The following is a 26,346-nucleotide window of genomic DNA, read 5'->3' on the forward strand; positions in this document are numbered from 1 at the left end:
CCTCCAAGGCATAGCCCGATCATTGCCTTGACACTGGGGAGTGGGGGGATGATTTGTCCTCCTCAAAGACCTAATTTCCAGAACTTTCAACCACGTTGAAGAAATGGCTATCTCAAATTTTTTATTGGATGTATTTGGGGAAATGGTGGGTGTGAGAGGGGGGGGGGAGATTAGTTGCCATTTGATCACTTTTGACTAATAAAAAGGGCACAAGCCATTCAATTTCCAATCGAATGAGCACTTTTTGAAATTTATACGAAAACGCTTTCTATAAAAACCTTATATGCCCCCAGGGCATAACTTATAACCCTTGCCCTGAGGGGTTCGGGGGGATTATCATCCTCAAGAACCTAATTTCCAGAACTTTTAACTTTGAACAAAATATATATCTCAAAATTTTGATTGCATGTTTATGGCAAAATGTTGGGCGTGAGAGGAGGTTAGTCACCCTCCAATTACCTTCAACTATTAAAAAGGGCACTAGCCCTTTCAACTTCCAATCAATTGAGCCCTTTTTGAAGTGTTTACGGCAGCGCTTCTTATGAAAACCTTAAATGCCCCCACGGCATAACTTACAACTCTTGCCCTGAGGGCTGTGGGGGAGTGTTATCCTCAAAGACATAATTTCCGAACCTTTCAACTACGTTGAACAAAAAGTCTATCTCAAAATTTAGATTGGATGTTTTTGGGGAAATGGTGGTATGAGAGGGAGGTTAGTTGCCCTCAAATCACTTTCAACTATTAAAAAGGGCACTAGTCATTTCAATATCCAATCGAATGAGCCCCTTTTGAAGTTTCTACGACAACACTTTCTATAAGAACCTTATTTGTCCCCAGGGCATAAATTAAAACCCTTGCCTTGAGGGCTCTGGTGGAGTGTCCTGCTCAAAAACATTAATTCCAGATCTTTCAACTACATTGAACAAAATGGCTATCTCAAAATTTTGATTGGATGTTTTTGGGGAAATGGTGGGCGTGAGAGGGGAGTTAGTTGCTTTCAATTCACTTTCAACTATTGAAAAGAGCTCTGGCCATTTCAATATCCAATCGAATGAGCCCTTTTTGAAGTTTCTGCGACAACTTTGCCCTGAGGGCGTTTGGGAATTGTCATCCTCAAAGACCTAATTTCCAGAACTTTCAACTACGTTGAATAGAATGGCTATCTCAAAATTTTGATTGGATGTTTTTGGCGAAAAGTTGGGCGTGAGAGGGGAGCTAGTTGCCCTCCAATCAGTTTTGACGATTAAAAAAGGCACTAGCCCTTTGAATTTCCAGTCGAATGGGCCCTTTTCGAAGTTTCTACGATAAACATTTCTATAAAACCTTATATGCCCCCAGGGCGTTTCTTACAACCCTTGCCCTGAGGATTGTAGGGGGATTGTCCTCCTCAAAAATATAATTTCTATCAGGTAATCAACTATGTTGAACAAAATTGCTATTTCAAAATTTTGATTGGATGTGTTTGGAGAAATGGTGGGCGTGGGAGCTGTGATAGTTGCCTTCCAATCACTTTCAACTATTATAGAGGGCACTAGCCATTCCAAATTCCAATCGAATGAGCCCTTTTCAAAGTTTCTACGACAACTCCTTCGATACGAAGTACCCTGGTCTAAAACAAAAAAAAAAAAAAAAACCATACATTGTACCAACATCGTTCTTTACTTAGGCAGCGCTATTACGCTGCCGATGATATTCTATAATCACACAAGAAGGGGCTTTGGAATAAATTCTAAAATAGCTAGAGAAATTTTGCAAAAATGCGGCAATAATTCCTGAACTTCCAGCCAATATTTGTAACCTACAGCAAGGTCTGGATATGATAAAAAAAATCCGCTAATCAATAACGATAGTGCATATGAACAACTGATTAAAAAGGTAAATGATTTGAAATATAAACTCTTGAAATCTAACCACTGTACAGAAGGACTAGAAAAGGAACAAAACTAGGGAATTTGATTATTTAGAACTTGAAGTGCCCTTTTAAACCACATAACTCCCTTGTAGTTGATATGTCTCATTCAAACCTGGATGCCCAAATCTTCAGTATATCGTTGGGGTGTTAAAGATGCTTTTAAGCGTAGATTCTGCCAAGGAGTTGAAATAGTCTTAGTTAAGTTCAATTTTAAAGAAATCAGGGAAGCCTTATTATGAAATTCACATATATTTCCGCGCCATGATATTTCCAGCCAGCTGACTGCACTGTCACAGAAAGAAATCCTCGAAACGAATTAAAAACTGCAAAGGCCAAACCAATCAATGGAAGTAGAGAAGTAAACTGCAGGGCATCCAATCATATGCTAATAGTCTGTTGTTTGTCTATAACTAAATAGCTGAGACGACAAAAGAAGTTGACGATAAAGAGGGTAAAAATCAAAAGAAGGAATTATCAAAAGTGTGCAACAAGAAATATTTGGTACATGAAATAACCTTAGAGTGGACCGGATTCTAAAGAAAATAGCAGGGAGGACAAGTTTATGCATATAATACCAGAACCCTCAGGTCCCTCAGAGTTACAAAATTTTAAGCAGTCCCCTTTACGTGCTAATGTGAAAAATTCTGACAAGCGAGTCAAAGAAGATAATATAAGCCCTGATGATAAAAGTAAACAAAGGAATAAAAACATAAGAGGAAGATTGTTGACTGGGGAAAATATAGGATGAACAAAGTACAAAATTGTGGGTCCAAAGTTACCCGAGCAAACAGCGAAACAATGCAGGCTTTTCTCCTGACTACGTACCTCTGCATTTGGGTCCCCCAGTTAAACAATCAGATCAGTGTGGCTGCAACCTTTTGGGGTGGGTGAAGCCCATCCCAGGTATCCCAGTATCTAGGTTAATCTAGCTCTAATCAGATTCCAGTCCTATGGTTGGTTGGGTTAGAAACTCTCCATCTAAAAATATGTGCTACACAAAGTGACAAAAATAGCCTCGGATCCGGACTTCCTTTTAAGATCATGGCCATCATGCGTCAACGGACCTTCTGCTGACGACGTCAAAAAGACTGACAGACCTAATCTTCTGAACCTAAGGGGTGTTAGAATAGCCACCTAAAATATTTTGACTCAGATGGCATCTGCATTAAAAAACCTACATTCTAAAGAGCTATATAAGAATAAAGTGGCGATTACCGGTTTCATGGAAACCCGTATAACCGGAAGCGGAGAAGAGCAAATAGTCAGCAATCACTCATTGCTCTGGTCTGGAGGGAGCTTGAGAAGGCTGGCGTTGAAGCTGGCGTATATATATATATGTATATATATATATATATATATATATATATATATATATATATATATATATATATATATATGTGTATATATATATATATATATATATATATATATATATATATATATATATATATATATATATATATATATATATATATATATATATATATATATATATATATATATATATATATATATATATATATATATATATATATATATATATATATATATATATATATATATATATATATATATTGGCGATTACCGTGGTCCTTTTCCTGAGGCGAAAATAATTTCAATGATTTAAAGAACATGAAAATTGGAACTTGGAATGTTACGACATTAAAAAATGACTATCGTATCGATATTTTGACTGACGAATTCAGACTATTCGAACTGGATTTATTGTGAGTTTCAGAAAGTCATATCACAGGGGTAGGAAGTATAAGATTAGGTGATATAGAATTTGTTTACTTTGGCAGGAAGGATTGGGTACATAGACAGGGAGTAGGGCTCATGATGAATAAGGAAGCTGCTAAGTCTTGTTTATGCTGGGAAGGTATTAATAATAGAATACTAATTGCTCATTTTATGACTAGAAAGATCAGGGTATCAGTTATAGTAGTATACACCCCTGTAGAACCAACTGACGGAAATACTAGGGACTCAGATGAATTTTACTTAGTTACAGGAGCAAATAGACAAGGTCCCAGGTAGAAATATGATGTTATTACTGGGAGATTTTAACGCCCAGGTTGGTAGCAATAAGGATAGATGGTATCCCAGCTTAGGTAAATTTGGTGTAGGAAAAGAAAACAGTAATGGATACAGACTTTTGCAATTTTGTAGGTATAACAATCTATTTATAACCAATACTGTGTTTTGTCATAAAATGTCTCATAATCTAACATGGTCTTCACGTGATGTTAAGACAGCAAACCTTATTGATTATGTTATAGTAAACCGAAGACTGGCAGGATCAATACAAGATACTAGGGTATATAGGAGTGCTGTTATTGATGTTAAAAGTAAAGATCACCATCTAGTAGTGTCAAGGGTTATTTTTAAAGCTGAAATATCGGAAGGGTAATTACCTCCCGGGAAGTTATGATGTTAGTAGACTCCAGGATGAGAATTTGAGAGAAATTTTCCAGGAACAGTTGAATACTAAATTTGAGAGTTTAAAATTTGATAATGTGAAAGATGGTTGTAATAACTTTAGAAAAATAATTTGTGAAATTACTGAAGGTGTCTTAGGGAAGTAAGATAGAACTGCAGCTAAAAATATTAGTGAAAAAGCTCTATGTTTAATAGAAAGGACAAAGGAGTTGCACAAGAATTATCTGAGTGATAGATCGTATGAAAACAAAAGAAATGTAAAGGAAGAGGAGGGAGCATTGAAATATGAACTAAGGAGGTGTGTAGTGGAGGCCATGGATAAAATTATTGAGGATCTCGAAGATGCAGCTAGACAACATAATTGTAAAATATTGTACTGAAATGTTAACAAAGTGAGAGGTAGTAGTCAATCCGGGCTTGTCCCAGTTAAAGATAGGAAAGGGGTTGCAATTAGCGATAAGGAAAAACTATAGCGAGATGGGCCGAACATTTTGAGAACTTGCTTAACCGAGATAGAGTTGCAGGAAAAAATATAGAGGAAAATGAAAAAGTTTGTGATACCTTGGATGTAAAAGAAGATTTGTTTTGTGAGGAGGAATTAGCAGCAGTACTAAAAGGATTAAAGAATAATAAGGCTCCAGGTGCTGATAGGGTGGCAAATGAGTTTCTTAAATATGGTGGCTCTGAGGTTAAAAATAAGTTACTGAAGATTATGAATATGATTTTTGAAAAAGGGGAAGTACCTAACTATTTTAGGAAAACCTTAATTAAGCCACTTTATAAGAAAGGTGATAAAAGTGAGTGTGGTAATTATCGAGGCATTAGTCTGGTCTCTGCAGGTAGTAAATTACTTAGTAATATGATACTTTTTTGACTTAGAGATGCCGTAGACAAAGTTTTAAGAGAAGAGCAGTGCGGTTTTAGAAAAGGTAGAGGATGTGTCGACCAAATTTTCACTCTTAGGCTAATAATTGAGATGTGCCTAAGTTTTCAAAAACTTTTGGTCCTCAGTTTTATAGATTATGAGCAAGCGTTCGATTCTGTTGATAGAAGAGCTTTAGTAAAGGTTTTATCCTTGTGTGGTATACCAGAAAAACACAATAAAGTGAAAAGTGCTATGTACGATAATAACACTGCTTCAGCTAAGGTAGCAAATAAGGTTAACAGCTGGTTTTGTATTTAATCGGCCGTTAAGCAGGGCTGTGTTCTATTCCCCTTTGTATGGATCATTTTGATGGATTTCGTCCTAAGCAGCACAGGAAAGGCAATGGGAGACCACGGAATCAAATGGGGAGGAAAAAGTGTCCTGGACTTGGATTATGCTGATGATTTAAGCATCCTAGATGAAAGTTTGAGCAAAATGAATGAAGTTTTAGAGGTTTTGCGAGTTCAGGGTGCTAGTATTGGTTTGAAAATTAATGTTAGGAAGACTAAGTCACTAAGGCTAGGAATAAGTGAAGATGAAAAGGTGACGTTGGGTAATGAAAAGATTGATCAGGTGGGCAGCTTCACTTACCTTGGTAGTATTATTAGTAAAGATGGTGGCAGCAGTGAAGATGCTAAAAATAGAATAGCCAAGGCTCAGGGTGTTTTTTCAGAGTTAAAAAAAGTTTTGAAGAATAGGAAGATAAGTCTGCAAACCAAGATTAGAATAATAGAAGCTACAGTGATGACAGTGGTCAAATATGGCTCTGAAGCATGGACGCTCCGAAAAGCGGATGAAGATTTGCTAGATGTTTTCCAGAGAAATTGCTTAAGGATTGTTCTAGGTACCGGGCTGACGGACGGTATTTCAAAAAATAGGCTATACAAAAAATGTGGCTCAATACCGCTTTCTAGGTCTATAATGAAAGAAAGGTTGAGGTGGTTGGGGCAAGTTGTGCGGATGAAGGATGACAGATTGCCGAAGATTGTTCTTTTCGGCCAACCATCTAGGGCTAAACGGAAAGCAGGTCGTCCCCGTCTGGGGTGGGAGGACGTCATAAAGAAAGATTTAAAGGAAATGGGAACTTCGTGGGCGGGTGTAAAAAGGGAGGCTTTGAATAGATTGGGGTGGAGGAGGAGCGTGCGCAGCTGTGTTAGCCTCAGGCGGCTTGGTGCTGCGACGAGTTGCTAGTTAGTAGTATATATATATATATATATATATATATATATATATATATATATATATATATATATATATATATATATATATATATATATATATATATATATATATATATATATATATATATATATATATATATATATATATATATATATATCTCTCTCTCTCTCTCTCTCTCTCTCTATATATATATATATATATATATATATGTATATATATATATATATATATATATCATATATATATATATATATATATATATATATATATATATATATATATATATATATATATATATATATATATATATATATATATATATATATATATATATATATATATATATATATATATATATATATATATATATATATATATTGAACTTGAGTAAATATAATTGATAAAATTCAAGGAGAGTATTAGTGGCTACTGTAACAACTGGTAAGTTGGCTACTAGTTTCTGACTTGCTTGTACAATTTACAAGTAATATTTGACTAATCTTAAAAAGAAAAAGATACTGCCGAGACCTTTAAATAAAAGTACCAAGATCTTTACCTCTTGGTTGGTATGGAAAAGAGGTTATTTTAAACCTCTTGAGATAGCCATAAATATACGACTCTCTCAAAATTTGGATTGTATGTGTTTGGGGAAACGGGGGGCGTGAGGGGGGGGTTAGTTGCCCTCGAATCACTTTCGACTATTAAAAGGGCACTAGCCCTTTCATTTTCCAATCAAATTAGCCCTTTTTGAAGTTTCTACGACAACACTTTCTGTATAAACTTTATATGCCCCCTGGGCATAACGTACAACTCTTGCGCTGAGGGCTGTTGGGGGTTTGTCATCCTCAAAGACAAAATTTCTGGACTTTTCAACTACGTTGAACCAAATGGCTATCTCAAAATTTTTATTGAATGTGTTTGGGGAAATGGTGCCGTGTGAGTGGTGTTAGTTTTTCTCCAATCACTTTTGACTATTAAATAGGGCACTATTCCTTTCAATTTCCAATTGAATGCGCCCTTTTCGAAGTTTCTATGACAACCCTCTCTATAAAAACATCCCAGGGCGAAACTTACAATCCTTGCCCTGAGGGGTGTGGGTGGCTTATCATCCTCAAAGACAAAATATCCAGAACTTGTAACTAAGTTGAAAAACCTGGCTATTTCAAAATTTTGATTGGATGTGTTTGGGGGAATATTGGGATTGAGAGGCGGGTTAGTTGCCCTCCAATGAGTTTCGACTAGCCTATAAAAAAGCAATCTAGCCCTTTCAATTTTCAATTGAATGAGCCCTTTTTGAAGTTTCTACGACAACATTTTCTGTAAAAAAAAAAAACCTTAAATGCCTCCAAGGCATAGCCCAATCATTGCCTTGACACTGGGGAGTGGGGAGGATGGTTTGTCCTCCTCAAAGACCTAATTTCCAGAACTTTCAACCACGTTGAAGAAATGGCTATCTCAAAATTTTGATTGGATGTATTTGGGGAAATGGTAGGTGTGAGAGGGGGGAGATTAGTTGCCATTTGATCACTTGGGACTATTAAAAAGAGCACAAGCCATTCATTTTCCAATCGAATTAGCACTTTTTGAAATTTCTACGGAAACACTTTCTATAAAAACCTTATATGCCCCCAGGGCATAACTAATAACCCTTGCCCTGAGGGGTTCGGGGGGATTATCATCCTCAAGAACCTAATTTCCAGAACTTTTAACTTTGAACAAAATGTATATCTCAAAATTTTGATTGCATGTTTATGGCGAAATGTTGGGCGTGAGAGGAGGTTAGTCGCCCTCCAATTACCTTCAACTATTAAAAAGGGCACTAGCCCTTTCAACTTCCAATCAATTGAGCCCTTTTTGAAGTGTTTACGGCAGTGCTTCTTATGAAAACCTTATATGCCCCCACGGCATAATTTACAAACCTTGCCCTTAGGGCTGTGGGGGAGTGTCATCCTCAAAGACATAATTTCCGGACCTTTGAACTAAGTTGAACAAAATGTCTATCTCAAAATTTAGATTCGATATTTTTGGGGAAATGGTGGTATGAGAGGGAGGTTAGTTGCCCTCAAATCACTTTCAACTGTTAAAAAGGGCACTAGTCATTTTAATATCCAATCGAATGAGCCCTTTTTGAAGTTTCTACAACAACACTTTCTATAACAACCTAATTTGTCCCCAGGGCATAAATTAAAACCCTTGCCCTGAGGGCTCTGGTGGAGTGTCCTGCTCAAAAGCATTAACTCCAGATCTTTCAACTACATTGAACAAAATGGCTATCTCAAAATTTTTATTGGATGTTTTTGGGGAAATAGTGGGCGTGAGAGGGGTGTTAGTTGCTTTCAATTCACTTCCAACTATTGAAAAGGGCACTGGCCCTTTCAATTTCCAATCGAATGAGTCCTTTTTGAAGTTTCTGCGACAACTTTGCCCTGAGGGCGTTGGGGAATTGTCATCCTCAAAGACCTACTTTCCAGAAGTTTCAACTACGTTGAATAGAATGGCTGTCTCAAAATATTGATTGGATGTGTTTGGGGAAAAGTTGGGCGTGAGAGGGGGGCTAGTTGGCCTCCAATCAGTTTTGAAGATTAAAAAAGGCACTAGCCCTTTGAATTTCCAGTCGAGTGGGCCCTTTTCGAAGTTTCTACGATAAACATTTCTAAAAAACCTTATATGCCCCCAGGGCATTTCTTACAACCCTTACCCTGAGGGTTGTAGGGGGAGTATCCTCCTCAAAAATATAATTTCCATCTGGAAATCAACTATGTTGAACAAAATTGCTATTTCAAAATTTTGATTGGATGTGTTTGAGGAAATGGTGGGCGTGGGAGCTGTGTTAGTTGCCTTCCAATCACTTTCGACTATTATAGAGGGCACTAGCCATTCCAAATTCCAATCGAATACGCCCTTTTCGAAGTTTCTACGACAACTCCTTCAATACGAAGTACCCGGGTCTAAAAAAAACAAAAACAAAAAAAGCAACCATACATTGTACCAACATCGTTCTTTACTTAGGCAGCGCTATTACGCTGCCGATGATATTCTATAATGACACAAGAAGGTGCTTGGAATAAATTATAAGATAGCTAGAGAATTTTTGCAAAAATGTGGCAATAATTCCTGAACTTCCAGCCAATATTTGTAACCTACAGCAAGGTCTGGATATGATAAAAAATCCGATAATCAATAACGATAGTGCATATGAACAATTGATCAAAAAGGTAAATGATTTGAAAAATAAACTCTTGAAATCTAACCACTGTACAGAAGGACTAGAAAAGGAACAAAACCAGGGAATTTGATTATTTAGAACTTGAAGTGCCCTTTTAAACCACATAACTCCCTTGTAGTTGATATGTCTCATTCAAACCTGGATGCCCAAATCTTTCAGTATATCGTTGGGGTGTTAAAGATGCTTTTAAGCGTAGATTCTGCCAAGGAGTTGAAATAGTCTTAGTTAAGTTCAATTTTAAAGAAATCAGGGAAGCCTTATTATGAAATTCACATATATTTCCGTGCCATGATATTTCCTTGGCCCCTGACTGCACTTGTCACAGAAGGAAATCCTCGAAACGAATTAAAAACTGCAAAGGCCAAACCAATCAATGGAAGTAGAGAAGTAAACTGCAGGGCATCCAATTATATGCTAATAGTCTGTTGTTTGTCTATAACCAAATAGCTGAGACGACAAAAGAAGTTGACGATAAAGAGGGTAAAAATCATCACAAAAGAAGGAATTATCAAAAGTGTGCAACAAGAAATATCTGGTACATTAAATAACCTTAGAGTGGACCGGATTCTAAAGAAAATAGCAGGGAGGACAAGTTTATGCATATAATACCAGAACCCTCAGGTTGCTCAGAGTTACAAAATTTTAAGCGGTCCCCTTTACGTGCTAATGTGAAAAACTCTGAAAAGCGAGGCAAAGAAGATAATATAAGCCCTGATGATAAAAGTAAACAAAGGAATAAAAACATAAGAGGAAGATTGTTGACTGGGGAAAATATAGGATGAACAAAGTACAAAATTGTGGGTCCAAAGTTACCCCAGCAAAACAGCGAAACAATGCAGGCTTTTCTCCTTACTACGTACCTCTGCATATGGGTCCCCCAGTTAAACAATCAGATCAGTGTGGCTGCAACTTTTAGGGTGGGTGAATCCCATCCCAGGGATCCCAGTATCTAGGTTAGTCTAGCTCTAATCAGATTCCAGTCCTATGGTTGGTTGGGTTAGAAACTCTCCATCTGAAAATATATGCTACACAAAGTGACAAAAATAGCCTCGGATCCGGACTTCCTTTTAAGATCATGACCATCATGCGTCAACGGACCTTCTGCTGACGACGTCAAAAAGACTGACAGACCTAATCTTCTGAGCCTAAGAGGTCTTCGAATAGCCACCTAAAATATTTTGACTCAGAATGCACCTGCATTAAAAAACCTACATTTTAAAGAGCTTTATAAGAATTAAGTGGTGATTACTGGTTTCATGGAAACCCGTATAACCGGAAGCGGAGAAGAGCAAATAGTCAGCAATCACTCATTGCTCTGGTCTGGAGGGAGCTTGAGAAGGCTGGCGTTGAAGCTGGCGTATATATATATATATATATATATATATATATATATATATATATATATATATATATATATATATATATATATATATATATATATATATATATATATATATATATATATATATATATATATATATGAACTTGAGTAAATATAATTGATAAAAATCAATGACAAGTTCCAAGTAATATTTGACTAATCTTAAAAAGAAAAAGATACTGCCGAGACCTTTAAATAAAAGTACCAAGATCTTTACCTCTTGGGTGGTATGAAAAAGAGGTTTTTTAAACCTCTTGAGATAGCCATAAATATACGGCTATCTCAAAATTTGGATTGTATGTGTTTGGGGAAATGGGGGGCGTGAGAGGAGGGTTAGTTGCTCTTCATTCCCTTTTAAATATTATAAAGAGTACTAGTCCTTTCAATTTCCAATAAAATTATCCCTTTTTGTAGTTTTTATGACAACACTTTCTATAAAAACTTTATATGTCCCCTCGGCAAAACGTACAACCCGTGCGCTGAGGGTTGTGGGGGGTTTGTCATCCTCAAAGACAAAATTTCTGGACTTTTCAACTATGTTGAGCAAAATGGCTATCTCAAAATTTTTATTGAATGTGTTTGGGGAAATGGTGGGCGTGTGAGTGGTAATTAGTTTTCCTCAAATCACTTTTGACTATTAAAAAGGGCACTAGCCCTTTCAATTTCCAATTGAATGAGCCCTTTTCGAACTTTCTATGACAACCCTCTCTATAAAAACCTCAAACGCTCCCAGGGTGAAACTTACATTCCTTGCCCTGAGGGGTGGATATAAGAATCAAGTGGCGATTACCGGTTTCATGGAAACCCGTATAACCGGAAGCGGAGAAGAGCAAATAGTCAGCAATCACTCATTGCTCTGGTCTGGAGGGAGCTTGAGAAGGCTGGCGTTGACCTCGCGCTAAATTGTCTCGCAAGAAAGTTATTACCTTTCAATCAATCAATCAATCATTTATTACCCACAACTACAAGACAACAAGTAGTACAAGTGGAGTATAAACATAATAATGAAAAAGAACATCAACAAACACTAAATTAAACTAATGATGTTGATGTTGATGTTGAACATCAACATCAATTAAATTAAACTAAGAAAAGAACTGTAAGAGACCGTGGTCAGGGCCAATATTACAAAATGAATCAGCAGAAAGCTTTTTGTGTAGGTCATCGAGCTTTTGAGCTACATCCGTAATATAAAATTTTTTAACTAGATACCGATTTCTAGTCCATGGCGGCAGAGAATGAAGAAATTTGCAAAATTTGAAATATGTAACTTTAATCTTTTTAAAATTCTTTAGCTTAAGAACAAAATAAACACCCGAAAAAAAAAGCACAGAATGATCAGAAAAAGTCGAGAATAAGCGCCCAATAGCTGTTCTGTTATATTTTCCACGGTTTGCTACAATTTTTGAATAACTGAACTGAATTTTTCTTACTGAATCAGCAACAAACTGTTTACAAAAGAGAGCTAGAGAATTAGAAACAGTAATACCAAGCCGCCGAAAGGAAGAGACAGAAAGTACAGAAAATTGTTTACATACCAGAGGAGTAGACGAAGACAGATTATAAGATAAGAATTCACACTTTTCAAGATTCAGGGATAGTCCAATATTTAGGAAAGACTGAGAAACCAAGGAAAATATCGCAGAAAGAGCAGATTTAGTACGACTAATCAACAGAATGTCATCAGCATAGGCGATGTAAGAAATTTCAGTAGAACCAGAAAAACAAGTGCCTGAAATCTTTTCCAGAACAGTAGAAATACAACTTTTGAAAAGGGTTGGTGATAAAACATCTCCCTGCCTAACACCACGAAGCACTTTAATAGTTGTTTCTGGAGAAGATTTCAGGCGGAGGTAAGAATTAGAATACCAAAAAGTAGAAGGTAAATAACCGAAAAATTAACACCAGAAAAACCCAAAGAAAAGAAAAGCTGGTTATGAACAACAGAATCAAAAGCCTTTGAAACATCAAGTGTACAGATATATACGCCTTTACCCCTAGAAGAATAAGAAAGTAGAATAGAAGAAAGGACACGATGAGCATGTTGGCACTCAACACCAGGTCTGAAACTAAGTTGATTTTCACCAAAGAAAGAAATATTTCGAGTTAGATTAGGTAAAAGAATACACTCGAAGACCTTGCTAATATTGCTAAAAACAACAACTGGACGGTAAGAAGAGCAATCTGTTGGCGGTTTACCTCTTTTTAAAATTGAAGTCACGCTGCTACAAAAAAAGCTTTCCGGGACAACAGAAGATGTCAAGCACATTTGAAACAAAAGCGCAAGATGTGACACAAGTTCAGCGCATTGGGGAGTTAGATGCTTTTTAGAGATACTATCAGCATCAATAGATTTCGACTTAAGATGATTCAAAGCATTCAAAACTTCACAACGCGATATAGGCAGAACAAAGCGTTGAATTAGAAATCTAGGGATCATTTTAACAAACGCTTCGCCAAACTTTCTTTGAACAGAATAATTCAAAACGGAGAAAATCTTCGAATAATATGCATGCCAAGAACTTGGTGGAATAGCATTATTACTTACATCAGAATCGTCTGTTTTACTTGAATCAATTACTTTCCTCCAATATTTAGGCGAAGATAGAAAATCAAGCCCTCGGTATCGGACACTTTTTAGATACTTCCTAAATTCTAATTTAGTTTTCGATTTAATAAGAAAAACATTACCAGACCTAGGCCGACCAAAATTTGTCCAAACTTTTAGCCAAAATTTACCTTTATTTTTACAGGCCTTAAGGTTAGGGTCAAGTAACCAAAGAGGCTTTTGAGTATTTTTTCGGATTCGCTTTACTGGGACAGAAATTTTTTCAGCTTCCCTCATAGCGTAGTGGATAGAAGGATAGTATCGTTCTATTTCATATTTAGCATAAATAAAATTCTGACTACACTGCAAAAGCTAATACGGAACATCAATCGGTAAGAGTGTCCAGGATGTGTGTAACATACGTGCCTGTTTTTGATCCTTGAAGCTCCTAAATACAGATCAGATAAGAGATTACCAAGCTGAAGGATTTGTCTGTCAGTGTAAGACTAATTTAACCCTTGATGTTTTTAAGAATTTTTACCAAATAAATGGTGACCTGTATAATTATGCTACTAGGCAAAGTGATAATATAGTTGTTGATTTGCGTCGTGGTACCAGGTCTTAATTTTCAATGAAACACCTGGGTCCATCAGTATGAAATGAGCTACCATTGATCATTAGAGCGGCAGAACATGTACCTCAATTTAAAAAGAATTTAAAATATTATTTTTTGGGGGGAATTTGTTAAATTTTATTATTATTGGTAGGTTGGGTAGGAGAGGAAGAGGAGCTGAAGAGATAAGGGTGGGCTGGGAAGGTTTGGGTGGTTTGGTGCTAAGTTTAGGTGGGCAGGGGGGGGTAGGGGAGAGGGAGTTGAGTATAATGAGTGATGGAGACTGGATTGGTTATTATTATTTTTCTTTTATATTTTATTTATGTATTATCATTTTTAATTCAGTTATTTATTTATTTTTCTATTTTTTTTACTATTATTATTATTACTATTATCATTATTTATATATATATATATATATATATATATATATATATATATATATATATATATATATATATATATATATATATATATATAGGATATAGTTTATCTATTTTTGGTTTATTTATAACAGTTTTAATCAAATAGTTGAGGTTTATGTAGATAGTTAAGTTAATAGCTAAGTAGTTACGTGGAATTTCGCGCGATTATAAACATTCGTAGGTTTTCTCCAGTGTGAAAGTGTTGTTTAATTTATTTATTTGTTTATGAATGTGGATTAATAAACTTATATGAACTTGTATGAACTTGTATAAAACCATGTATGCCTATTAGGAATAGCTTACAACCCTTGCCCCAGGACTCTGGGGATTGTGTCAACCCTGAAGGCATTATTATATGATAATTGGTCCGTTTCGAACAAAATGACTACCTCCAAAGCGAGATCGGATGCATTTTGAGAAACGAGGGTGCGAGGGAGCTGTTTGCCCTCCGATCACATTAGACTCTTTATAGGGAAACAGAACTTCTACTTTCAGATCGTATGAGCCTCCTCCAAAGTTTATACGGCCACATTTTTCAAGAAAACCTTATATGCCCCTGGGGCATGACTTAAAATCCTTGCCCCAGGGCTCGGGTAGTTTTATCAACCCAGAAAGCATTTTTATATTATCTTTGGACTATTTTGAACGCAATGGATTTCTCAAATTTTCGATCGCATGCATTTGGGGAAAACAGGGCATGGGGGGCAGTTGCCCTCTGATCAGTTTTGGCTCTTAGAATAGGAAACTAGAACTTTTAATTTCCAATCAAATGAGCCTCATCCAAAATTTAGGTGACCATCCCCTTCCATAAGACCTTATATGCCCCTGAGGAGATAACTTACGACCCGTAACCACTAGCTTTGCAGATCTGTGTCAACCCCAGAGGCCTTGTTATATGATAAATAGACTATTTTCAACAAAATGGGTATCTCAAAGTTTCGATCAAATTCATTTGGGGAAAAAAAGCGTGATGGGGGGCAGATGCCCTCCTTTCACTTTTGAAATTTAAAATGGAATCGGAACTTTCAATTTCTAATCAAACGAGCGCCCTCCGAAGATTGACCAACCTTTCCATAAGAAACCTTATGTACCTCCGGGGCATAGCTTACAACAATTGCCTATGGGCTCTGTTTTTTTTTTCTGATCTTTGAACTATTTGGAACGAAATGGCTATTTAAAATTTTGGTTGGATTCATTTGAGGAAAAGAGGGTGCGTGGGAAGTCTGTTTGTCTTCCGATTACTTTTGATTCTTAAAAATAGAACTAGAACATTCAAGTTCCAATCAAATGAGCCCCCTCCGAAGTTTTTACGACCACTCCTTTTATAAGAACTTTACATGCCCCCGGGGCATAACTTTCAACACGTGCACCTGGGCTCAGGGGGATTATGTTGACCCCAGAGTTTTTGTTAAGCTATGTCAAAGTTTGATCAGAAGCAGTTGGGGAAAAGAGGGTGTGGGGTAAAACAGTTCCCCTACGATCAGTTCTGACTCTTAAAAAGAGAGCTAAAACTTTCAGTTTCAAATCAAATGACCCCCCTTTGAAGTCTATACGACCAAGGTTTCCATATTATCATTTTATTGAAACATTCTTTCAACACCCACCCCCGGGATCTGGGGTGTTTTGTCGACCCCGGAGTTTTTGTTATTTGATCTTTGAACTATTTGAACTATTTTGAAAAAAATGGCAATCTCAAAATTTTCATCGGATTCATTTAGGGGAAAAGACCGTCGGGGGGCTGATCACCCGCTGATCACTCTTCATCCTTAAAAAGGGCATTAGAATTTCCGATTTTTAATCCAGTGAGGCCCACACGAAGTTTATGCGGTCACCCCTTCCATATGAAGTGCATCTGGAAAAAAAATGAAAAATAATAAAGGAGTGAAGCCTTAAGGCCATTGCGGTAAGCAACACTATAGCGTTACCTCTAATTGGTTTTTTTCTTTTTTAATGCTGTCCAATTCTTATAATCAGTCAGACTTAAATTAAAGTAAACCAACAACATAAAATAAAACTATTAGCCCAGTAAAAATAGCTCAAAAAAGGCCCAACCTCAAACAAATTGCAACAAAAATGATTTTTACACCAAAAAATGCAGAAAAATCAGACAATAACATACTAAAAGCCCACAAAAATCCACCCATGAGAAAATCCGCGGAGGGGAAAAAACGGGGGAACCAGGGGGAATTTCGCAAAATCCAGAAGTCTTCGGATTGATCCAAGTCAAGATGATTCCCGATGTAATTTTTAACGTAGAAGCCAAATCTTGCATCAGAATCTCGATTAATCTGTCCCCTGAACATTTATGAGGGGTAAAAGAGATAAGAAAGGGAGATTTTGGTTTTCCAGGTCATTGCGATGTTAAGATGTGACCATCCTGCTAGCAGGATATAAGCCTGGCATCAGCAAGTTAGCATTCGGCATGACACCTAGTGACGAGTTTCTCTGGGCTGACATCTAGTGTCTCTTCAGTGACTGAATTACCCAAAATGTAATGCACTGAATACTCAAAATAGGTAAGTTTTCTTGTGAATATTTACTCATTTTTGTTCCGAATCTTCAAGAATGTTAGTCATTTTTTGTTTATCTTGTACCATTGGGAATTGTTTCGCTTTTAAGTGGCTACTATACTCAGTGTCGTGACATTTTATCTTTATTTTTACCAACGCCATCTTGCGGCTCCAGGAACCGAATCTTAATGCTTGAAATGATCAATCCGCAGAAACTGTGTTAGTTACCTCACTGACAACAGTTCACTATGTTCGTTCAATTTTTGCTTCAATTTCAGTTTTCTACAAGAAGAGGACAAATCTCGTGAATTTCTTTGCTCCCTATCTCCCTATTTATCCAACTAAAAAATTTCACAAACAGGGTGTGTTGACAACATCTTATCAGTCGTGTAAAGTGTTCAGTTTTGTGCTTGCGTTGGGGATTGGTACGTTTAATTGGTTTTACCGTTTCTTGTCATATTTACACTAGTTGATATTTGGTGTTGTACTAGTTGACACTGGTGATTATTTGGGTTATTTTTTTTTTACCAATTGCGGCTTGATGCAATGATCTTCATATTATTTATGTTTTTTCAGTATTTAGGAGCCTAAAAAAAAAGAAAAGAAACATGTCGCGTACCTACAGAGCAGTGTATAATTATGTTTTTCTTTCTCGTTTTGTGTAATTTGTTCTAAGAGCTGATTTAGATCTTAGCTCCAGCGTTCGTCACTAAAAACCACATGTATAACTCCTAAGTTTATGTGCATTGCTTTTTTTTTGTTTTGCTTATTGCTCCGTCTTTTCCTTTTTTGTATGACGGGTTTTCCAATAAATGATAATAATAATACTAATAAAGGTGATTCACGGCTTCAGTCCTCTTCCCACATCAAGTTCTCTGTTACTGAATTAAGTTCTCTGTTATTCTAATATTATTCTAATATTCTATTATTATATTCTAATTATATTAATATTCTAATTATATAAATATTCTAAATATATTGATTATATAATATTGTAATAATATATTCTAATTATATTCTAATATTCTAATATTAATATTAATATTCTAATTAAGTTATTAATAGTTCTCTGCTACTGAATCTTTAGTATCTTCATTTCAGACGAGTATGGCTTCACAATGTGCAATCTGTCTTCAGAGCGAAGGAAATGATAACAGTCTCTCTACGCTTGGAAGCAAAGGTGCCGTCACAATTAATACTGCCAATAAAGAAAGAGGTGATTTTGTCGAAGTTAACCCCGGTGACAAGGTTCATGCTCACTGCCGAAGAGACTTCAGTAACCAGAGAAGAATTTCTAGTCTTAAACGTTGCAATGAAAGTGACTCAGCAAGTAATCAAGAAAGTAACAGTAGATCCTTACGTTCTGCAAGTTCTTTATTCGCATTCGACAAAGACTGTCTGTTTTGTGCGACCCCTGTCATAGCTGAACCGCGTCATCCAGGCTATTCGCCATCCCAGACTCTTAGAACAGACACATTTCAAGCCAGTGTTAGACTTCTGTGTTTGCAAAGACAAGACGAATGGTCGACCAGCATTTTGGGAAGGTTAAATGCAGCTACTGCTGATCTCTACGCAGCTGATTCTATCTATCACACATTTTGTTCAGTGAACTTCCGGACTGGAAAAAACTTGCCTCAGCGCTATTCAAAATTAAGTGGTGAACCTAAAGTAAAGAAGTGTAAAAATGGCAGACCTTCCGACGAGGTTCGAAAAGAACCGTTTTACAAAGCTGCGAACTTCTTTGTCGGTCTGGACGATGTGCAGGTTACATTGACCGATATTTCGAAAAAAATAGAGGGGCTTTTAGCCGAAACGGATCTGAAGACATACATCAACGTTTACCTGAAGAAAGTGCTAGTTGATTACTTCGGCCACAAGGTGATCATTTCTGATGTTCCTGGGAAGCAAAGTATAGTGACGCTTAGGGAGACGGCTGCAAGCATTTTTCGGGTTTATTACCAATTGCCAAAAGACGTAAAGCCGGAGAAAGAAAAAGTCGATATTGCGAAAGCCTTTGCAAGAATAGTGGAGAGCAAAATAAAGACTGTGATATCGTCCAAAGAAGAATATGACCAAATACGCACCTCAGTTTCGGCAGAAGACAATCTCAAGTTCCTTGTTCCATCCATACGGCTTTTCCTGTCCATTTTGATCAAACACAACAACGCCAAACTTGTGGTCAGTGCAAAAGGGCAGGCAATAATGCAAAACACGAGATCTCGAAGCATTATTGTACCAATGCGGCTGGGGTTGGCTGAATCTATGCATCATCGGTTCGGTTTACGCATCGTTGTCGACACACTGAGCAGCCTAGGCTTTTGTTTTGGCTATGCAGAAACCCTACAATTTGAAAGCTGTGCGGCAATGGCTGAAAGCCATGACAAAGAACTCAACTTACCAAGAGGCATTCTTTTCCAGTACATTGCAGACAATTATGATCATAACTATAATACTTTGGAAGGGCGGGGAACTTCACAGGGCATGGCTTATCTTGAAGTTAAGTCGTCGGGCGGCAAAGAAGAGTTACCTGTGTTTCCCAGAAAAGATTTTGACTTGAAAGAAATTATAGAAAAGCTGCTATTCAGATCTACCCTTACGTGAAGCATACCGCCTTTACAAATCAGATCACTTACGTAGAATTGGTACTTCCAGAGCTCAGAGACAATGGCAGACATCTTGATATCATGTGGGTAAATTCTCAGCTAGCTCTCCGAGGTTCTCCAGTCGGCTGGTCAGGTGCAATGTAGTCAGCTCATGCTGAACAAATCCAGAAATGGTCATCGATAGTTTTCCAGCCTATGATTGATTTAAACCCAACCGGTCTCACGTACATCAACACGATGTTGATGTTTATTGCAGAGAAGGCAAAGAAACTGAACCAGATTCCTGTCGTAACCTTCGACCAACCACTGTACTGGAAAGCGAAAATGATGGTTGAATCGTCGCCTTTCAGAAGCCCCTTGAAAGTGATCTTAGTGATGCTTGGGTCCTTTCATGGAAGAATGAGTTTTCTTAGGTGTCTGGGCTATCTTATGGAAGAAGCAGGTTTGGTTGAAGTCCTTGAACAGATCTACGCACCGAACACTGTAAAACACATCATCTCTAGCAAAGCAGTTTCTAGAGCAATGAGGGCACATTCTCTTCTTGACATAGCTCTGTACATCTTACTTTTTGTCTGTGCTTTCGAAGATACTGCCGACGGTCTACGAAGTGAACCCGCACCCCAAATGGTGAGCGCAGCCAGTGTCTATAAAGAGCTGACATCCGAAAATATTTCTATTGAAGACCTTTCTGCGTCTCCAGCGGTTGTTTCGCTCATAGAAGACATTGAGCCGGCAAAGAAGGAGCTAGTTAGCTAATCTAGGACTGCGAAACTGTGGCTTGAACAGTATTCTGAAACGAATAAAATTCTTAGAATGTCAGTTCGCGCTGAACGGAGTGGAGATTTTGACCTGTATCTTCAGAGCTGGTATAGTATGCTTCGTTATTTCGCGGCATTTAGTCGAACTGCATATGCTAAATCAGCCCGTCTTCATTTACAAACCCTTGTCGGTTTGAAGGAATCGCAGCCAGATTCATACGAGAAGTTCCAAACTGGTTACTTTTCTGTTAACAGAACCGAACATTCGTGGTCAGGACTGGCTGCAAACCCTGTTATAGAACAAGTCTTCATGAAAACTCTGAAGACCGCTGGCAGTCTCACTAGAGGGAGAGGTATGAATGAAGCGCAGTGGTCGATCTGGACACTATCTATACCAATGCGAGCTCAAATGAATGCACTCATGCAAGACCTAACCGGATCTGTTTACCACACAAGCGACCAGCACGTTGATACATTGGGGTGCAGGATATTGAGAGACAGCAAAGATTTGCAGAAGTTGCTCAAGTTTCTTGAGCCTTTGCAGCCGTTCAACAGGGGTCAGGAGCTAATGAATATTGTTACCGGAGTAAATGCTTCGCCAGAGGTCAACGTCGACGAAGCAAAAGACGTTGGGTTGCATATACTGCAGGGGATGGTTGGAAAGCCAGTAGAGACTTTTGTACTCAAAAGCAAAGATAAAGTCGTAACTATGGCTGCAAAGTTGGCTCCGAAGCTTGATGGTGAGCCGGTCGAGATTGACCAAACGTTATTGTTCCAGCAACTAGCGGCTGTAGCCACTGCCGACGGTCGGGATCTGTCGGATACTATTGGTTATGAACTTTGCTCTTTTCTTCCTGCAATTTTCGGGTCATACCAACTACTACGCACATCTGACAAGGCTTCCCTCTCAAATACCCTCTGGAAAATGATCGAAGGCTCTTCTGGGAATCTTTCAATGAGTTGCAAATATGTTGTAGACGGAGGATGGCTCCTACATAAATTGCCTTGGGCAACCGGTGCTACTTTTGGACAAATATATCTGGCCTACGCTAGCTATGTCAAAGCTCATTTTGGAAATGCTACGGTTGTGTTAGACGGATACGAAGATTCACCGTCAACAAAAGACCAGACTCACTTGAAAAAATCGAAAGGCATAAGATCTCCTGATATCGAATTTACTGGGACAACAACAGAAACCCACAAAAAGACTTTTTCCTGAACAACCTGAAGAACAAGGGAAAATTCATCCTCCTGCTTGCTGGCGTGCTAAGCTCGTCTGGTTGTTGTTTGGTGTATGCTTCAGGTGATGCAGATTTCACGATTGTGACAGCCGCAGTGACAAGTTGTTCTGAGGTAGAAAACTGTCTTGTTGGCAATGACACAGAGACCTGCTCGTCTTTCTTCTTCACCATTGCCAGCCAGGAAGCTACCCCCTTTTCTTTCGAGCGGAGACCAAGCCGGAAAAATCCAAACTCTCCAACATAAGAGAACTAAAAACTAAGCTTGGGGAAGTCGCAGAGGTAATACTGTCCATCCATGATTTCCTGGGATGTGATACGACTTCTAGGTTCTACGAAGTTTGAAAGCCAGTGTCACTTTTAATGGCTAAGATCAATAAGGAATTCCAAAAAAATGTGGCTGTTTTTTGCCGGAAGAACTCAGAAAAGCATCAGATCATCAGTGCAGGCGAAAAGGTCACACTGCTTGTTTATCAGGCTAAAGCTAATATCAACCTTCAGGATGTGCGTCACACCATGTTTGTCACAAAACTGGCTTCTTTGACCTCGTTCGTCCGCCCAGAAAGCTTGCCTCCGACATTGTCAGCTGCGAAGTTTCACTTCTTCAGAGTTTTCCTACAGGTCATGGAATGGATGGGTTGCTCAGCTAATCTGGACCCATGTGACTGGAGTTGGCGCCTAGACAGAACCAAGTACGTACCTGTAACGATGGACTCGACGCCAGCACCCGAAGCACTACTGAGAATGGTACGATGTGCTTCCAAGTCAGGTTGTGAAACAAAGCGTTGCAGTTGCAAAAGAAACGGACTTCACTGCACAAAAGCATGTGCCAAGTGTCATGGTACCGACTGCCAAAATTCAGAAAGCATTAACCTTGATGATGATTTTAACAACTAAGTTCCTGTTTTAAGTTTTTTATTATTTGATTTGTTTTAAGTCTGTGATTTGCCGAAAAAAAATCAATCTGTACCAATTTTATACACCGTGACGATTCTTAATATATTATGATCGAATCCTTGTTGAAATGGGCTCCGCAGCCAAAAAAAGAAAGAGAATTCAATTTCCCAACTTTTCACCCTCTGCCAGTTTTTTTCGATGAGGGCAAACTAGTATTCTGAAGGAAGATTTGGATTCTACGTCTCAAATAATATCAGAAATAGTCTTTACAGCGATAAAATCGAGCGAATCTGAGTCTTACTCATTTTCCCCCGTTTCCCCCGCTAACCCAATCAGATTCCCTCGGTGGTGTGATATAATAAATCTGATGCAGAATTCGAGTTCTGCGACTTGAACTACGTAGGACTGGGTATTTACAGTGCTAAAATCAGAGGTCCTGGTATTTTTTCAGAATTTTTCCTCTTTCCCCTTTTTTCCCCCTGTCAAACTTTTTCCCATCAGTTGATTTTGGTGGGCTTTTAGTATGTTGTTCTCCTGATTTTTTTGCATTTTTTGGTGCAATAATCATTTTTGTTGCAATTTGTTTGACCTCAAACGCTATTTTTACTGGGGTACATGATCTATAAATAGTGAAGGTAAAGAGTAACCTTAAACCACCGTCCCATATATAAGGGTTGTTACCATCTCCTTATCCATTCACTCTTCAAGCTAAAGTCTCACCAGTGCTCTGCTGAAAATATTATATAGTGCAACATAAATAGTCGGTATTGGTCAATTACAAGCGTTTTTTTCCACTTGCTTTTCAATAAATTTGATTTTACAATTTTACTTTCAAAAGTCCCTCAAAACAGTCTTTTTTTATGACTGAGCCAAGTCTAGTTTTGCGTAAAAGTCAAGTTTTATAAACTTGGTTTCTAACCTTATAAGACCTTATAAGGTAAACCTTATAAGGTATAAGAGAAAATTTGGCCTAGATTATTTGATTATTCGAAGACTATTCACCAGTACGAACTATAAAATTGGGCTAAGCAACGAAAGAGGTTTTTTAAACTTATCTAGAAAGAGTGCCCTTAAACAATAAATAAATGCTGAAAATACTCCATGTCAGTCATTTTAATCAAATCAATGCTACTTTTGAAAGACAGGTTTTTGACAATAAGAATACTTAATAGTTAAACATACCAATCAATTATTCAAATGATTACCACTTTATGGTCTTTCTCCTCCCAACTCTCTGCAAAGCTTGACTTTTTATTCCCTCCCATGGAGTTCCTTCTTTCAAGCCTTTCCTTCCGATTCCTTTACTCCCTATTCCAAACATGTCTTGCTTTTGTTTGGCCCTAACTGGATTACCAGAAAGCCCAATGTTTGGGAACCTATCAATCTTCATGTGTTAATTCATTCCTGGGACAAATGCCCTATTATTGCCAAGGTCAGCAAAGGTCAAAGTTAAAAAGGTCTTTCATTCTCAAGCTATCGTAATAAAATGTATTTTTATGTATGAATAAGAAATATATAATGTGAAAGCTCTATTTCGTTGCTCCTATGTTAGACTATTCATTATTGTAGCACTGAGGAAAAAAAAAGTTTAACTTTTTTAATTGGCAATTTGGGTGACCACAATTATGTAAAGAGTGACTTGTGGTATGACTAGTCAAAACTATAAAGTAAAGTAATTGAAAACAACATATACAACTCTATAATTGCATTTCTATCGTGATTCATACCAAGTACAGGTTTTTTAAGTTCGAGTTGCGAATCAATACCGGTAAAACTAGCATTATATTTGTAATTTCAGAAAAAGCAGGATAAAACCCCTTTGAGAGTGACGGTTCCCCCTTTTCCTCGTTTGAAAATAAGGGATATTGCATTCTTGAAAAGGTACTGAACTCCAATAAAAATTGCACCATCGCAGTCAGTATGTCTAAGTAGTTAGGTTCCCTTGCGTGAAAAGAAAAAAAAAGAAAAAAAAAATCCGAGAAAGATGGTCACGGAGGGTTTGTTTTTTCTTTTTTTCCTCCCGTAATAATTTGTGTGCATTAGAGTTCCTTTGGCTCAGAGACTTACAAATATGAATTTCACGGCGCTCAGATAAGATATTGTCCCTTGTCAGCCTTTTTTTTTAAGTTGGGAGGGGCATGCTCACACCCTTTTTTCTTACGTATTAAGATTGCCTTGGCCCAAGAACCTGCGGATACAAATTTCAAGGCTTTCAGAAAAAATTGGAGAGGATGACTACCTCCATTTTGGGGGATCCAAAAGTTTTGTATTTTAAGCACCTTTGGCCCCAGAACTTAGGGTGGAAGTTCAAGCCAATGAGAAGAATCCTATTTAGGTTATTTTTCTTGTCCCATCTTGAAGGGAGCATGCTCCAAAGCTAAAAATAAAACATGTGCGTCTTATGGTCTTCCTCAATCCGGAGATAAACGGTTAGCGATCTTTTCAAGTAATGGAAAGAATTGTGCCGTATGAAAGTGCCTATTGCTACCCTTTGGTTCAAAAAAAAATATCTGGAATGAAGAGGGCAAAAATCCTTTCAAGTAAATAGTTCTTAGATAGTCATTTGGTTTACAATAATTGACAAGCTAAATATAAAGCCTATCAGCATGAAACTTTAAAACATAAAAGTACTTATTTCTGCCATCTTGTGCAACAAAACCTGATTGAATTTTGGAATTGAATCTTGTTTAAATATGAGTTTTTTTATTTTATTGTTGTTTTTTGTATAGTTTTTCCTTAGCCATGTTTGAGTATGGCTCTACTAAGTGCTGGTTTTCAACTGCTGAGAACGGAAAATAAATTTCAATATTCATGTAGTTTTTCCAGTGTAATAATCGGAACTAACGACCTTTTTTACTGTTCTCTGGAAGATAAACGGTAATATCACTGTCAAAAATGTTTGTGACTAAACGCAAATCCTTGATCGTATTCCGATTTAGATTCAATATAATGTAGCCGTAGGGTTTATTTGTTTCCTGATTATATGCTGAAAGTAAAAATTTTAGAGCACCGGGATATATTTGTTCATTGAGAGTTATTAGAGAACTTGAATCACGAACAACCCTGCACATGAAATAACAGATACAATTCAAAGCAAGTGTTCTCATACATTTGCTCTGATGAAAAATATTGTGTAGAACTAGACTTACGGAATTTTTTTCCTGATGAGACCAAACAGTAAACAATTGTAGCATTTCCTGAGACGATTTTTCAATGGATTCGGCTAAATTATCAATAACCAACCAAGAGTTTGGTTCAATAATGTTGAATACGTCACGTCCCAGTAGGAATTGTGTTTCTGGTGCAATAGCCTTTATTTTATCATAGGACTCTTGCAAAACACTTTTACAATATTATATTTTTTAGGGTTTTCAAAAACATTTAATTACGATTTTGTATTTTTTTTAAAAGGTTTGTTTTTCCCGACATTGAGAAACCACAAAGAAACGATCTGAATGGTGTTTTAAATTGATAAATATTGCCCCCAACGTCTTCAACAGCTGGTATACAACTAACTGTAAATTTTAGTTGACTAATGAACAAATAATAATTTCCCTACCAGTCCTACAGCTATGATGTTCAATAGCAAAAAATTTGAATAACACGTATTTTCTTTCATTTCACAATAAAATACAACATTTTTAATCAACACAAAAATATCACAGTTTAAAAAACAGTTTAAAAAACCC

The sequence above is a fragment of the Artemia sp. Qi Xiang Cuo genome, chromosome 13, assembly GCF_049724085.1.
Source record: "Artemia sp. Qi Xiang Cuo chromosome 13, ASM4972408v1, whole genome shotgun sequence".
Lineage (NCBI taxonomy): Eukaryota > Metazoa > Arthropoda > Branchiopoda > Anostraca > Artemiidae > Artemia > Artemia sp. Qi Xiang Cuo.